At 45.1% G+C, this 13721-nt stretch overlaps 1 long non-coding RNA gene across 1 annotated transcript in view; it reads right to left on the bottom strand.

Annotated features, from left to right (window-relative positions):
* LOC111821685 (uncharacterized) overlaps positions 1-13721 on the bottom strand; it is a 78060-nt gene that overhangs the window by 40061 nt on the left and 24278 nt on the right. Inside the window, exons 2-4 of the long non-coding RNA XR_002825030.1 lie at positions 12969-13118; positions 12391-12591; positions 9950-10062 (exon numbers count right to left, since the gene is read on the bottom strand). This is a non-coding gene — a long non-coding RNA (uncharacterized LOC111821685). The remainder of the gene's footprint in view (positions 1-9949; positions 10063-12390; positions 12592-12968; positions 13119-13721) is intronic.

The raw sequence follows: 13721 nt of genomic DNA, 5'->3' as shown, positions 1-13721 counted from the left end.
TCCTAGAAAGACTGGATTCAGAAAGGTCATATTGCAATTATTGATTACAGAGGAGATACCAAAAAACTAAACCCACTGCCATCTAGTCGACTTTGACTCATACTGACCCTATAGGGCAGAGTAAAACTGCCCCATAAGGTTTCCAAGGCTGTAATCTTTATGGAAGCAGACTGCTACATCTTTCTCCCACGCCACAGCTGGTAGGTTCAAACCACTGACCTTTTGGTTAGCAACCAAGCGCTTAACCACTGCGCCACCAGGGCTGTGCAGAGGGAATGCCAGTGCCTGAAGAGATAAGGTGCCTAGCCCAGGAGGGGTCTTCAGCTCTCTCAGGAGGAATCTAATCCAACAAAGGTGTTTGGCTTAATGACAAAAATTTTCATCACAAAAATATTTTCCATTCTTTAACCAGAGCCTAATCCGAAAGAAACTTCAGGTGCCCGTCATGGTCCTTTCCATCTTAAATCTCCCTGTCATTTCAGTCTCAATAGCATTCTTGTGCTTTGCAAATGTTAAAGAAGAAGCTGGAAACTGTAAAGGTCTTTGCCCATTTATCGCCCATGTTATTAACCCCTCAAATGGTAATAGTGTGACTGAGTTGCTGACCCGTATTCCAGGACTAATGCAACAAATGAAAGCTATCTACTTTGTGAGGAGAAAAGCTTATTCCAATTAACTTTCCTGAATCCACACATTTTAGAAATCTTTACCTGAAATTACTCTCACAGGCTATGGAATATTCCTTTAAGTGACGATAACAATCATACTATTCATCATACTATTTATACATCAGCCCATTTACCCTCAAAACATTCCTAATACTTTGTATAACTTTCATGGCATGAAGTAACCAAGGTTCTGAGCTGTTAAGTTACTTGCCTAAGAAAACACAGCTGGCCAGTAAGAAAGCCAGAAGTTCTGACTACGAAGGTGAAGACTGTGGAATAGTCTGGCACTCTGGGAACTGAGCTCCTTCCATTCAGAGGCTCTGCCACCTGGTCCAGAGGTGGCCAGCCTCACTTCAGCCCTTCCATTAGCCAGAACTAGTCACACAGCCCCATCTGACTGCATGGGGGCTGGACCATGCAGTCCAGCAGCATGCTGTGGGAGAAAAGAACACTGGTGTTGGCCACAACCTAGCTGGAATACACTACAAGGCTGTTGTTGTGATGTGCTGTTGAGTTGTCTCTGACTTATTGCGACTCTGTGTATAGCAAAACAAAATGTTGCCCAGTCCTGTGCCATCCTCACAATAGTAGGTATGTTCGAGCTTATTGTTGCAGCTCCTGTGTCAATCTATCTCATTGAGAGTCTTCCTCTTTTTCGCTGACCCTCTACTTTACCAAGCATGATGTCCTTCTCCAGGGACTGGTCCCTCCTGATCATGTGTCCAAAGTAAGTGAGACGAGGCGGGGCCAAGATGGCAGAGTAGTCAGACTCTTCCAGTGGTCCCTCTTACAACAAAGACCCCAAAAAACAACTGAGTCGATTATATAGACAATCTAGGAGCCCTGAACATTAAAGGCAAAGCTGAGGAATTGGACTGAGTGGCAGGGGGAGGGAGAGATGGTTCAGAAGTAGCGAGGAGTTGCCAAACCTGACCCGGTGGGAGCCAGAGCCCTTCAGCCCGAATTAGCTTGGGGGTGAGCAGTAAGGCAGGCAAGCAGCAGTGCTTGGGAGGCGTTTTCCACACCATGAGAGACCCAGCGGCACAGAGTCTACTCAGCCATCCAGAACCAGTGAGAAGCAGCCTTCAATCGGCGAAAGATAAGTACTTGCGTCTGGCCTACTGCAGAGATCAAAAACACCTCCCTTACGGAAAAGCCTCTCTCCCATTTACCTCCCTGCTCCCAGCTCTGCATTGGGTTCAGGACGGCTTCAGCAGTTGCCAAGTCCCCTGGGCCAGAAGTAGGACCCATCACGTACCCTGAGCCATTCTCCCAGCCTTGGAGAGGGAACAAATTAACAAATGGGGGGAAAAATAATCTACCAGCTCCTCTAAGCCAGGAACCCAGGCTAGGCACAGCTCCTTTGCCTAGGCACAGGCATAATGGATCCACAGACTTTGAGTGCCTTTCCCCCTGCATAGACTTGTGTGGGTCCATTTGAACTGTATAGGCCCTCATTACTGCAGTACAACAGGGTATATGCCTGAAGTTTAACTTCAACTGTTTCAGCTGTGAAGTGGCAGGTTTGTGACATTTGACATTGCTCTGCCTATTAAGCAGGGTTTTCACCTACTACATCAGGGGCCTGAGGACTGGTGGCTCCACCCGTGCCACCTAGCCACCTCCAATAGGAGCCCAAGAATAAGAGGTGCTCCCTAGTCCTTACACCCAACAGCATTGGGTGCTCATAGTCTAGCTGCAAAACCCACCTACCTACACGCTCTCGAGAACAGGGACGTGCTTTCCTCCTGGACACTTGGGGTCGGTGGTCAGCCCTCTGCTTTGCTCAGCATGTGTCCCCCTGCTGAAGCTGGATGCCTGTGCCTACACTAATCACCCGTGCCTGTCTAGGACTATAGGTGAGAGCCTGCACCACACACTTGGTGGCTGACTACCTGGACACCTGAGCTGAATCCATACAGGAGGAATGGGTGGACTCCTGGGCTCACCTACTTAGTGGCAGCTCTGGCCACCTGGTGGGAGGAAGTTGGAGCTTCAGGGGCACTGAGGATCAGGCTAGCTCACATGAGCAGCCTATTTGGGCATATCAAAACAAAACAAAACAAAACAAGAAGCTAGGACACAGTAAGCAAACATAAAATAAATAAATACAATAACTTATTGATGGCTTGGGGACAACAGTCAATATCAAATCACATAAAGAGGCAGACCATGATGGCTTCAGCAAGCTCCCAAAATAAAGAATCTAGAAATTTTCCAGAGGAAGAAAATTTCTTGGAATTACCAGAGGCAGAATACGAAAGATTAATATACAGAACTCTTCAAGACATCAGGAAGAAAATTAGGCAAAACGCAGAACAAGCAATAGAGGAAATTAAAAAGATTAGAGAAGAGCATAATGACAAATTTAACAGGCTACAAGAATCCACAGAGAGACAGCAATCAGAAATCCAGAAGATTAACAATAAAATTTCAGAATTAGACAACTCAATAGAAAGACATAGGAGCAGAATTGAGGCAATGGAAGTCAGAATTAGTGAGATTGAAGATAAAGCACTATGCATCAACTTATTTGAGGAAAAATGACATAAAAGGATTTAAAAAAATGAAGAAACCCTAAGAATTATGTGGGACTCTCTCAACAGGAATAACCTACTAGTGATTGGAGTACCAGAACATGGGGGGATAACAGAAAATACAGAGAGAATTGTTGAAGATTTGTTGGCAGAAAACTTCCCTGATATCGCGAAAGATGACAAGATATCTATCCAAGATGCTCATTGAACCCCACATAAGGTAGATCCCAAAAATGTCACCAAGATACATTATAATCAAACTTGCCAAAACCAAAGATAAAGAGAGAATTTTAAGAGCAGCTAGGGATAAATGAAAAGTCATCTACAGAGGAGAGTCAATAAGAATAAGCTCGGACTACTCAGCAGAAACCATGCAGGCAAGAAGGCAATGGGATGACATATAGAAAGCCCTGAAGGAAAAAAATTGCCAGCCAAGAATTATATAGCCAGCAAAACTGTCTCTCAGATATGATGGCAAAATTAGGGCATTTCCAGATAAACAGAAGTTTAGGGAATTTGTGAAAACCAAACCAAAATTACAAGAAATACTAAAGGGAGTCCTCCAGTTAGAAAATCAGTAACATCAGATAATAACCCAAGACTAGAACACAGGACAGAGCAACCAGATATCAACCCACATAGGGAAGTCACAAAAATAAATCAAAGCTAAAACACTGTAAATAGGGAAACAGAGATGTCAGTATGTAAAAGATGACAACATTGAAACAAAATAGAGGGACTAAAAAATGTAGATACAGATTTTTCATATGGAGAGGAAGTCAAGGCGGTATCAAGAAATAAAAGACTGGTATAAACTTAGAAAAATAGGGGTAAATATTAAGGTAACCACAATGGAAACTAAAAATCATACATGGGAAAATGAAAAACAAAGTAAGTGAGACAAAGTCTCATCATACTTGCTTTTAAGGACTATTCTGGCTGTACTTCCTCCAAGACAGATTTGTTTGTTCTTCTGGAAGTCCATGGTATATTCAAAATTCTCACCAACACCATAATTCAAATGCATCAATTCTTCTTCAGTCTTCCTTATTCATTGTCCACCTTTCACATGCATATGAGACAATTGAAAAGACCAGGACTTGGGTCAGGCACACCTTATTCCTCAACATCACATCTTTGCTTTTTCAGATTTTAAAGAGGTCTTCTGCAGTAGATTTGCCCAGTGCAAATACGTCATTTGATTTCTTGACTGCTGCTTCCATGGGTGTTGATTGTGGATCCAAGTAGAATGAAATCCTTGACAACTTCCAGGGTATGGCCACAAGGTTAAGGCTACCTATTATCCTTTCCTGGAAAGGAACTGCTTTTATTCTTAGTTTATGTTTTTATCCTTTTTTAAAAAAAATATGAAAACGCTCTTTGTTTTGCGGAAAACTGATGATAGATGTATGATTTCTTTAGCGCTCTCATTTAGCAAAATAAAATGTCAACTTTCCATTGCCCACCCCCCTTCCCTAATTCAAAAAAAAAGAAAAAAAGTTATTCTGGACCATGAATTCCAATGTCTGGAGCCACTGGCTTATGGGACGCTGGAATATTAGGAAGATATTTCCTGGACCTACTGACTCACTTCATAAAACTACTTCATAAAAACTACAGTACAGCATTTGGCCAATGTACACTGTGAAATTGCAAAATAAAATTTTCTCTGATATTCCTTTCTAAAAACTCCAACAGCTACATAAGTGCAAGAGGGAAAAAAATTAAAACTTTTTTTTTTTTTTTTGGATTCATGGGAATAATCACATCTTTCTATCATTCGCCACTCAAAATAATGCACACCCCCACACACTGGGGGGAAATGGCTCCTGTTGGAATTCAACAACAAGTGTTGCAATTTCAGCAAATTTTTATCTGCAAAAGTTTTCTTAATCAACATAACTGTGCTCCAGAGGAAAAGCTGTTATGCCTGAATATCTTCTAGCCAGGCTGCCGCCTCTGCTGCCCTGGCTCCTTGGATGGCCTCCGCTGTCAGCATAGACAGGCGCTGTAGTCCATGCATGCCCAGCGAGCACCCAGCTCAGTCTCTGGCACTGGAAATGCCTTCCTGAGAGGGGCTTACATGGGGCTGGCCTGATTCTCCGCACACAGTATGTGCTCATTATATGCTGATTGGAGAATGGCTGTTCTCACTTTCTCTCTGGCAGGTTGGGCACCATATTGTTCTTTTCGCTGTCCTTGGTCATTGCCCTCAGCTGCTTGTGGAGTCCCTGGAAGGCACAAACGTTAAGCACTCAACTGCTAAGCAAATGGTTGGTGGTTCGAACCCACCCAAAGGCGCCTCAGAGGAAAGGCCTGGCAATCTGCTTCCAAAAGGTCACAGCTGTGAAAACACTATGAAGCACAGTTCTACTCTGCACACGTAGGGTCACCGTGAGTCAGTCAGCTGGAAGGTAACTGGTTTGGTTTGGTTTGGGTTTTGGCTGCTTGTACTTGCAACTCTTCATTCTTCAAAATAGTCTTTAGCGGTGTGCATCATGATCCAATCTTTTAGAAACAAACCTAAAATACATTCTTTTTGTTTGTTTGTTTATTGTTGTAGTTTAAATGAAGTTTACATTTCAAGTTAGTCTCCCATACAAAAATTTATGCATACATTGTTATGTGACCCTAATTGCTCTCCCCGTACTGCGACAGCACACTCCTTTCTACCCCGATTCCCCATGTCCATTCAACCAGCTCCTAACCCTCTCTGCCTTCCCATCTCGCCTCCAGACAGAAGCTGCCCATTTAGTCTCTTGTATCTACTTGAGCTAAGAGGCACATGCCTCACGAGTATCACTTTATGTCCCACAGTCCAGTCCAATCCCTGTCTGAAGAGTTGGCCTCGGAAATTGTTTTATTTCTGGGCTGATAGAGAATCCAGGGGCCATGCTTTTTGGGGTTCCTCCAGTCTCAGTCAGACCATTAAGTCTCGTCTTCTTACTACAGTTTGAGTTCTGCACCCCACCTTTCTCCTGCTCCATCAGGGACTCTCCGTTGTGTTCCCTGTCAGGGCGGTCATTGGTGATGCAGGCACCATCTAGTTCTTCTGGTCTCAGGCTGATGAAGTCTCTGGTTTATGTGGCCCTTTCTATCTCTTGGGCTAATACTTTCCTTGTGTCTTCGGTGTTCTTCATTCTCCTTTACTCCAGGTGGTTGGGACCAATTGATGCATCTTAGATGGCCACTTGCAAGCCCTAAAATTCATTCTTTTTGTTGGTTTGTTGGTTGGTTGGTTTAAAGATTTGTCTAAATTGGACGGAGTGATGATTTGTAACTTCTTTTCAGTTCCCAAAGATAATAGATTTGGCTCTGCATTGGTATATAGAAAATAATATGCACTGTTCAACTAACCTACTCACTTATTTCTACTCTCCAACAACAACAAAACCAGTAGCCATTAGGTTTTATGAGTCTTCTATGTTCCAGAGGCAACGCTGGGTGCTTGGCACATATGTGTTATCTCAGTTACCATTCACAGCGACTCTGGAAGTAGGTATCATTAGCCCCATTTATAGATAAGGCGTTTGAGGTTCAGCGAAGGGCTCCTCAATAACTGTTGTTGTTAGATGCCATCGAGTCGATTCTGACTCATAGCGACCCTATGTACAACAGAACCAAACACTGCTAGTCCTGCCCCATCCTCACAATCGTTGCTATGTTTGAGCCCACTGTTGCAGCCACTGTGTCAGTCCATCTCACCTAGGGTCTTCCTCTTTTTCCCTGACCCTCTATTTTACCAAGCATGTTGTCCTTCTCCAGGGACTGGTCCCTCCTTCTAACATGTCCAAAGTATGTGAGATGAAGTCTCACCAACCTTGCTTCCAAGGAGCACTCTAGCTGTATTTCTTCCAAGACAGATTTGTTTGTTCTTCTGGCAGTCCATGGTATATTCAATATTCTTCACTAACACCATAATTTAAAGGCATCAATTCTTTGGTCTTCCTTATTCATTGTCCAGCTTTCACACGCATATGAGGCGACTGAAAATATTACAGCTTGGGTCAGGCACACCTTAGTCCTTAAAGTGACATCTTTGCTTTTTAACACTGTAAAGAGGTCTTTTGCAGCTGATTTGATTTCCTGACTGCTGCTTCCATGGGCATTGATTGTGGATCCAAGTAAAATGAAAGTTTTCTCCATTTATCATGATGTTGTTTATTGGTCCAGTTGTGAGGATTTTTGTTTTCTTTATGTTGAGGTGTAATCCATACTGAAGGCTGTAGTCTTTGATCTTCATCAGTAAGTGCTTCAAGTCCTTTTTGCTTTCAGAAAGCAAGGTTGTGTCACCTTTATATTGCAGGTTGTTAATGAGTATTCCACAAATCCTGATACCACATTCTTCTTCATATAGTCCAGCTTCTCAGATTATTTGCTCAGCATACAGATTCAATAAATGTGGTGAAAGGATGCAACACCTTTCTTGATTTTAAACCATGCAATATCCCCTTGCTCTGTTCGAAAGACTACCACTTGGTCTATATACAGGTTCCTCATGAGCACAATTAAGTGTTCTGGAATTCCCATTCTTCATAATGTTATCCATAATTTGTTATGATCCACACAGTTGAATGCCTTTACCTAATCAATAAAATACAGGTAAACATCTTTCTAGTATTCTCTGCTTTCAGCCAAGATCCATTTGACATCAGCAATGATAGCCTTCATTCCTCATCCTTTTCTGAATCCAGCTTGAATTTCGGGCAGTCCCCTCTCAATGTACTGCTGCAATAACTACAAACATAATATTCCTCCCTTATTTGCTTGACAATGTCCCAATGGCACTTGTCACATACTGCAGTATGGCTTTGGGGTTTGACGGGCGCGGGTCTGAATCCCAGCCCTACTCTTTACTTTGGTGGGACTTTGGGCAAGTTACTCACACCCTCCTAGGACCATTGCCCTGGGGTGCAGGGTAGGCTGGTGGGGGACCAGAAGCTGCACACCTCCTCCAGGCAGCCAACCACCCTCAGTGGTGAGTATTGAAGCCATAAGGAAGGGAGCTGGCAGGTGCTACCATGGAGTGTCTTAGGGGACATTGGTGGCTCCGTGGTAGAATGCTCGCCTTCTGTGTGGGAGACCTGGTTTTGATTCCCGACCAATGCACCTCCTGAGCAGCCACCACCCCTCCTTCATTTAAGGCTTGTGTGTTGCTACTATGATGCTGAACAAGTTTCAGTGGAGTTTCCAGACTAAGGCAGACTAGGAAGAAAGGCCTGGTGATCTACTTCCAAAAATGGGCCACTGAAAACCCTATGGATCACAACGGTCTGATCCACAACCAGTCATAGTGATAGCACAGGCCGACACCATGGCCACCAACAACAACAACAACATGGAGTGTCTAGTTCTGGATCAGCTCCCCTCCTGTCTAGGGCATTCTGGATGGACAGGTGATTCTCCAGCTCCGCCAAGTCTCAACACCCTCAAGAAGCCTCCTCCGTGGAGCTGGGGTTGGGTCATGACTTCCAGTTCCTAGAAGTAGCTTGAGGTCTTTTGAGAGGATATAAACTTCTCATGCTTCCCAAAATACTCCCCAGAATTGGTCTCTAGGACCACCGCAACCTGAACGCAGTGGCAGGGGGGCCCCACAGCTCCTCCCTGTTTAACTGTGATAGGTTTAGCACCTCCACCCGCTCGTCAGCAAAGGGACCTCCTTGCTGGAAGTCACAGAATTCAAAGTATTACCATATGTTCAGGGCCGAATTACCCAGTGAGCAAGGTATGCACAGGCCCAATTGTGCCTTCCCTCCAATCCACAGTGCATAATTTCACCTGTCCCCCACCATGTCAAAGATGTGGTGAAACCCATGTAAAATTACTCACTATAGATTAGCAAGTAAATACAATAAGCCTGTGCATACCTTGCTCAATGCAAGCCGTTGCATACTGGGTTTAGTGGTTAATCTGCCCCTGCAGTGTTTACTAAGGTGACCCAGGAAAATTTAGCCATCAGCAGGTTAAGAGTAGCAAAGGGCTCTTTGATATTTGCAACACTGCGTCAGAAAGGTCCCTGCAGAACTGTTACTGCTGTCAGTTCCTGGTTATAAATATTTAAAGGTCTGCACCCAGAATGCCAAATCTGGATATCAGCTCTGCAAACAAAACCACCTACGAGTTTTCCATCTCGTACCACACATTTCCTAAATTATACATGCCCCAAATCGAGCTGTCCCTGGCCCTACCTTATACAGTGGCTTGGCTGCTGCCAGGTGACCCAGGGTAAGTCAGCTCAAAGGCGACTGACGTTTTTATTTGCAGTCTGTTCTCAGTCCCTGACCTCAGAGAAACGGCTTTCATGAGAGGTTAGGACTCTGCGTGGTGGGGCTGGGAGGAGGCAGCTGCTCCTGGGAAGAAGTCCATTCTGGTACATTCTGACCTGCCATGTGAGGTCTTTGAAGAGTAATGGACTCTTTTCTCAAGAAGGAGGTCCCTGGATGGCACAAGCTGTTTGCTCTCAACTACTAACCTAAAGGTTGGAGGTTTGAACCCACCCAGCAGCACCACAGAGAAAGGCCTGGCAATCTGCTTCTGTACAGAAAACCCTATGGGGCAGTTCTACTCTGTAACACATGGGGTCGCCATGAGTTCAAATAGACTAGGCCACAGGTTATCTCAAGAAGGCTTTCTCTTCCCTCCTTCCCCTCACCTGATGAACACCTGAAACTTCCAGTCTAGGCCACATCTATACCAGCATCAGCACATTTTGGCAGCAATAGTTTGAAAGGACATCAAATCTACCTTTGCCCAAGGCCTTGAGAGTTGTCTGGCAATTTCTGCTTCTTCTCCAGTTCCCTAGTAGAGGGGGCAGTGCTGGGGTAAAACGATACTTCTCTGCATTGAGCAGTTTCTGTCTAGAAAGAAGCAGAGGAAAAAAAGAAGTAGCTGACCACAGGTGTAAGTGAGGGAGAAGGACCATATTAGTGGCTCTCAGTCTTTAGCTTAAAAGTCAGCTGAGGTGCTGGTTAAAATGCAGACTCCTGGGCTCCCTCCCCAGGGATCCGAGTTCATTAGTCCCAATTCCCCTCTGGATGGCTTGCAGGCCATACTGGAGTAAGCCTAGTGATCACTTAGTCTGCCCCAGTGGGTCCATCCTGAGGTTTAAGACTTCACTGATACCCTTGACTCCCAGCATGGGGACAGGCAGACCTCATACTACCAAACCCTCAGCCCATCACTTCCCCTCTGCTATCCAGCGTAGCCCGGGCTTTCTGGTTAAATCCCTGACCATGCTGTCACCCTCAATAACAACAGCTCAGATTTCCTGGGTTCTTCTTCCTCTGCAGTCAGGGATATCCCAAGAGCAAGGCAACAAGAAACAGGAGAGGCTGGTTTGCAGCTGGGGAAGAGGCTCTTGGATCCATCTTTGCCCTCCACTGCCTGGTCTCCCTGATCTATCCCCTCCTCTCGTCGGCACCTTGGTCATTTCTTACACATCGTGATGAGAGAAGCACAATCATATCAGGGCTGAGAAGAACCTTCAAGAGGATCTGGTCCCACCTGCTTACTTTCCAAGTAAGGCAACTAGAGATGAAAGAGGTGGAGGAACTTGCTTAAGATCACACGGCCAGCAGAGGCAATCGTGGGATTCACACTCAGGCTCTGTGGCTCCAGCACCCCTGCTCTATCTTGTGCTCTATACGGTGCACAGACGCAGGGAGAAAGCCATACGAAGAGTGGCAGACAGACAGACTGTCAGGAAGTCAGGAAGACATGTGAAGTTTGGGGGCAAGGCTATCCTTATGCTAATCTTGTAATTTTGTTCTTCTATCAGCATGGAGTCCCTGGGTAGTACAAACGGTTAACACGCATGGCTGCTAATCAAAAGGTTGGCAGTTCAAGACCACTGTCTCGGATTGAACTGTGTCTCCCAGAAATATCTGTCAACTTGACTAAGTCATGATTCCCAGTACTGTATAACTGTCCATCATTTTGTCATCTGATGTGATTTCCCTTTGTGTTGTAAATCCTGTCTCTATGATGTTGCTGACATGGAATTAGCAGCAGTTTGTAAACTCAATCTACAAGATTAATCTACAACTTGAGCCAATCTCTTATGCGGTATAAAAGAGAGACGCGAGCAGAGAGACAGGTAGACCTCATACCACCGAGAAACAAGAGCTAGGAAAATAGTGCGTCCTTTGGACCTGAGGTCTCTGCACTGAGAAGCTCCTAATTCAGGAAATATTGATGATAAGGACCTTCCTCCAGAGCCAACAGAGAAAGAAAGCCTTCCCCCGGAGATGATGCTCTGAATTTGGACTTCTAGCCTACTAGACTGTGAGAGAATAAACTTCTGTTGTTGAAGCCATCTATTTGTCGTATTTCCATTATAGCAGTCCTAGATAACCAAGAAAGCAGCACTAGATGACTGAGACAACCACTCAGAAGTGTCTCGGAAGAAAGGCTTGGTGATCTACTTCTGAAAGTTCACAGCCATGAAAACCCCACAGAGCGCAGTTTTACTCTGACATACATGAGGTCCCCATGAGTCAGAGAAGACTTGATTACAACTGGTAACCGGCCAGCATGTGGGCAGAAAAACAGGCAAAGTCCACAGGCTATCTTGATGATTTGTAAGCACTGGTTACATCAGAGAGGGAATTAGAACTCCAACAGTCCATCTATTTGGCTTCTATCACTGCTTCTTTCCCCTAACTCATAAGAAGAGGCAGGCAGGATGGGCGGCACAAAGAGCCAGAATCGGGCTCCAAGCCTGAAGATTCTGCTTCCAACTCTGCCTCTTCCTAACTGTGACCTTGGGCATGCAACTCTCCTCCTCTCAGCATCAGTTTCCTTGTCGGTAAATTGAGGAGAGATCGTACCAGGTGACTACCTCTGAATCCCTCCTCGACACGTGTAGATCCCTGTACAGCTGAGGTTGATAGTAAATGTCTCCATCACTTGCATTTTTTTTTTTTTGTGGTGAAAATATACCCAACAAAACACATGCCAATTCAACAATGTCTACAAATAGAATTCAGTGGCATTGATTACATTCTTCAAGTCGCACAACTATTCTTGCTATCCTTTTCCAAATTGTTCCACCACCATTAACATAAATTCAATGCCCCCTAAGCAAAAAACTCCCCCTTTTCCCCTCCCTTCCACCCTTGGTAACCACTAATAAGCTTTGGTCGCTATTTGCTGATTTCATATAAGTGAGATCATACAGGGTTTACCCTTTTGCATCTGACTGATTTGGCTCAGCGTGATGGTGTCAAGGTTCATCCATGTTGTAGCATGCATCAGGACTTCATTTCTCTGGTCACTTGCATTTTTATTGACCAGCTTTGTGTCAGCTCAGACCTCCATCCCCATCCATGGAGAGAACATTTCCATCCCTTGTACCTCTCCTCAGGTTCCACAGCAGAATTCTGCCCCTGACAGACATGTAGAGAATATTGCTGTGGGGTGGTGCCCAGGGCCAGAGCAAACTGGAGATCTCCCCACATCCCGGCAAAGCTGCCCCTTCTGTAGAGTTCTGCATGCTCTCCTCCCAGCCAAGGAGCTACCCTGGAGCTTAGGGGGCTTGAGGAGGCAACCAGCAGATCTGAGTGCGCTGTCATCTCACGGTGACTAGGCAAGAAGCCAGCCTATCTCCCTAACCCTGTGAGGCTGCTCCTCCCAGCCTTTACAGATATCTGGTGGAGACAAAGCAATAGTCATTTTGCTTCTTGCTTGGGTTTTCTGGGGCCCCTTGGGGTTTTCTTGATTAAACAAAGTGTTCAGTCTCTTAAAAGTATCCCTCAGTCCCTACCTTTGACAAGTAGCAGCTGTATTACCAATAGCTAGTCAAGTCCATCTCTTCTTCGATGTCCATGTCTTCCATCCTCCCATGGCAGGGTGACAGGCTCAACCCTGGACTCATAAAGCTGCAGGGTGGTCTCCAGATCATGCCCCTCGATGACTGCGTGAGAGGAAACGGGCACAAATTACCACATGGGAGAGATTTCTGGTCACGCATTTAATGTTCCTGGGTAGATGGCATAATAGTCGGGGCTGTGAACTCCAAACATCCATGGTCCTGGAATGTCCTGGAGGCAGTGCTGCCTGGAGGCACAGGGTTGTTCTAACTGGAGGCATAGGTTCAGAGCTTTGGACCGCTGATGTTTAATTTAGTGGTTAGAAGCTGGGCTAAATGCTTTGATCTCTGGATGGGCCAGTCCATTTGGCTTTAACTCAGTGACCTAGAACCCACTCCTGACTCTGACTTGGTGAATTTCATGGTAATAATCCAAAAGGAAAACCAAAAAGAAAGACTGCACCTCAACTCCTCCCAAGCTAGTGTACGACCTCAAAGCAACTTGAAATGCTGACATTGATTCTGTGATGATATGTACGAAGGAGACAGAGTTATGAAAATCAGTGTCAAAGGCTTTCTTGTTGTTGCCATTGAGTTGGCTCCAAATTATGGCAACTTACGTATAACAAAATGAAACGTTGCCCAATTCTGTGCCATCTTCATGATCGTTGGTATGTTTGACTCCACTGTTGAGGCTATTGTGTCAAT

This window comes from Trichechus manatus, unplaced genomic scaffold (assembly GCF_000243295.1).
Source record: "Trichechus manatus latirostris isolate Lorelei unplaced genomic scaffold, TriManLat1.0 scaffold00097, whole genome shotgun sequence".
NCBI classification, from domain to species: domain Eukaryota; kingdom Metazoa; phylum Chordata; class Mammalia; order Sirenia; family Trichechidae; genus Trichechus; species Trichechus manatus.
This window is presented reverse-complemented; position numbering and strand designations above follow the sequence as displayed.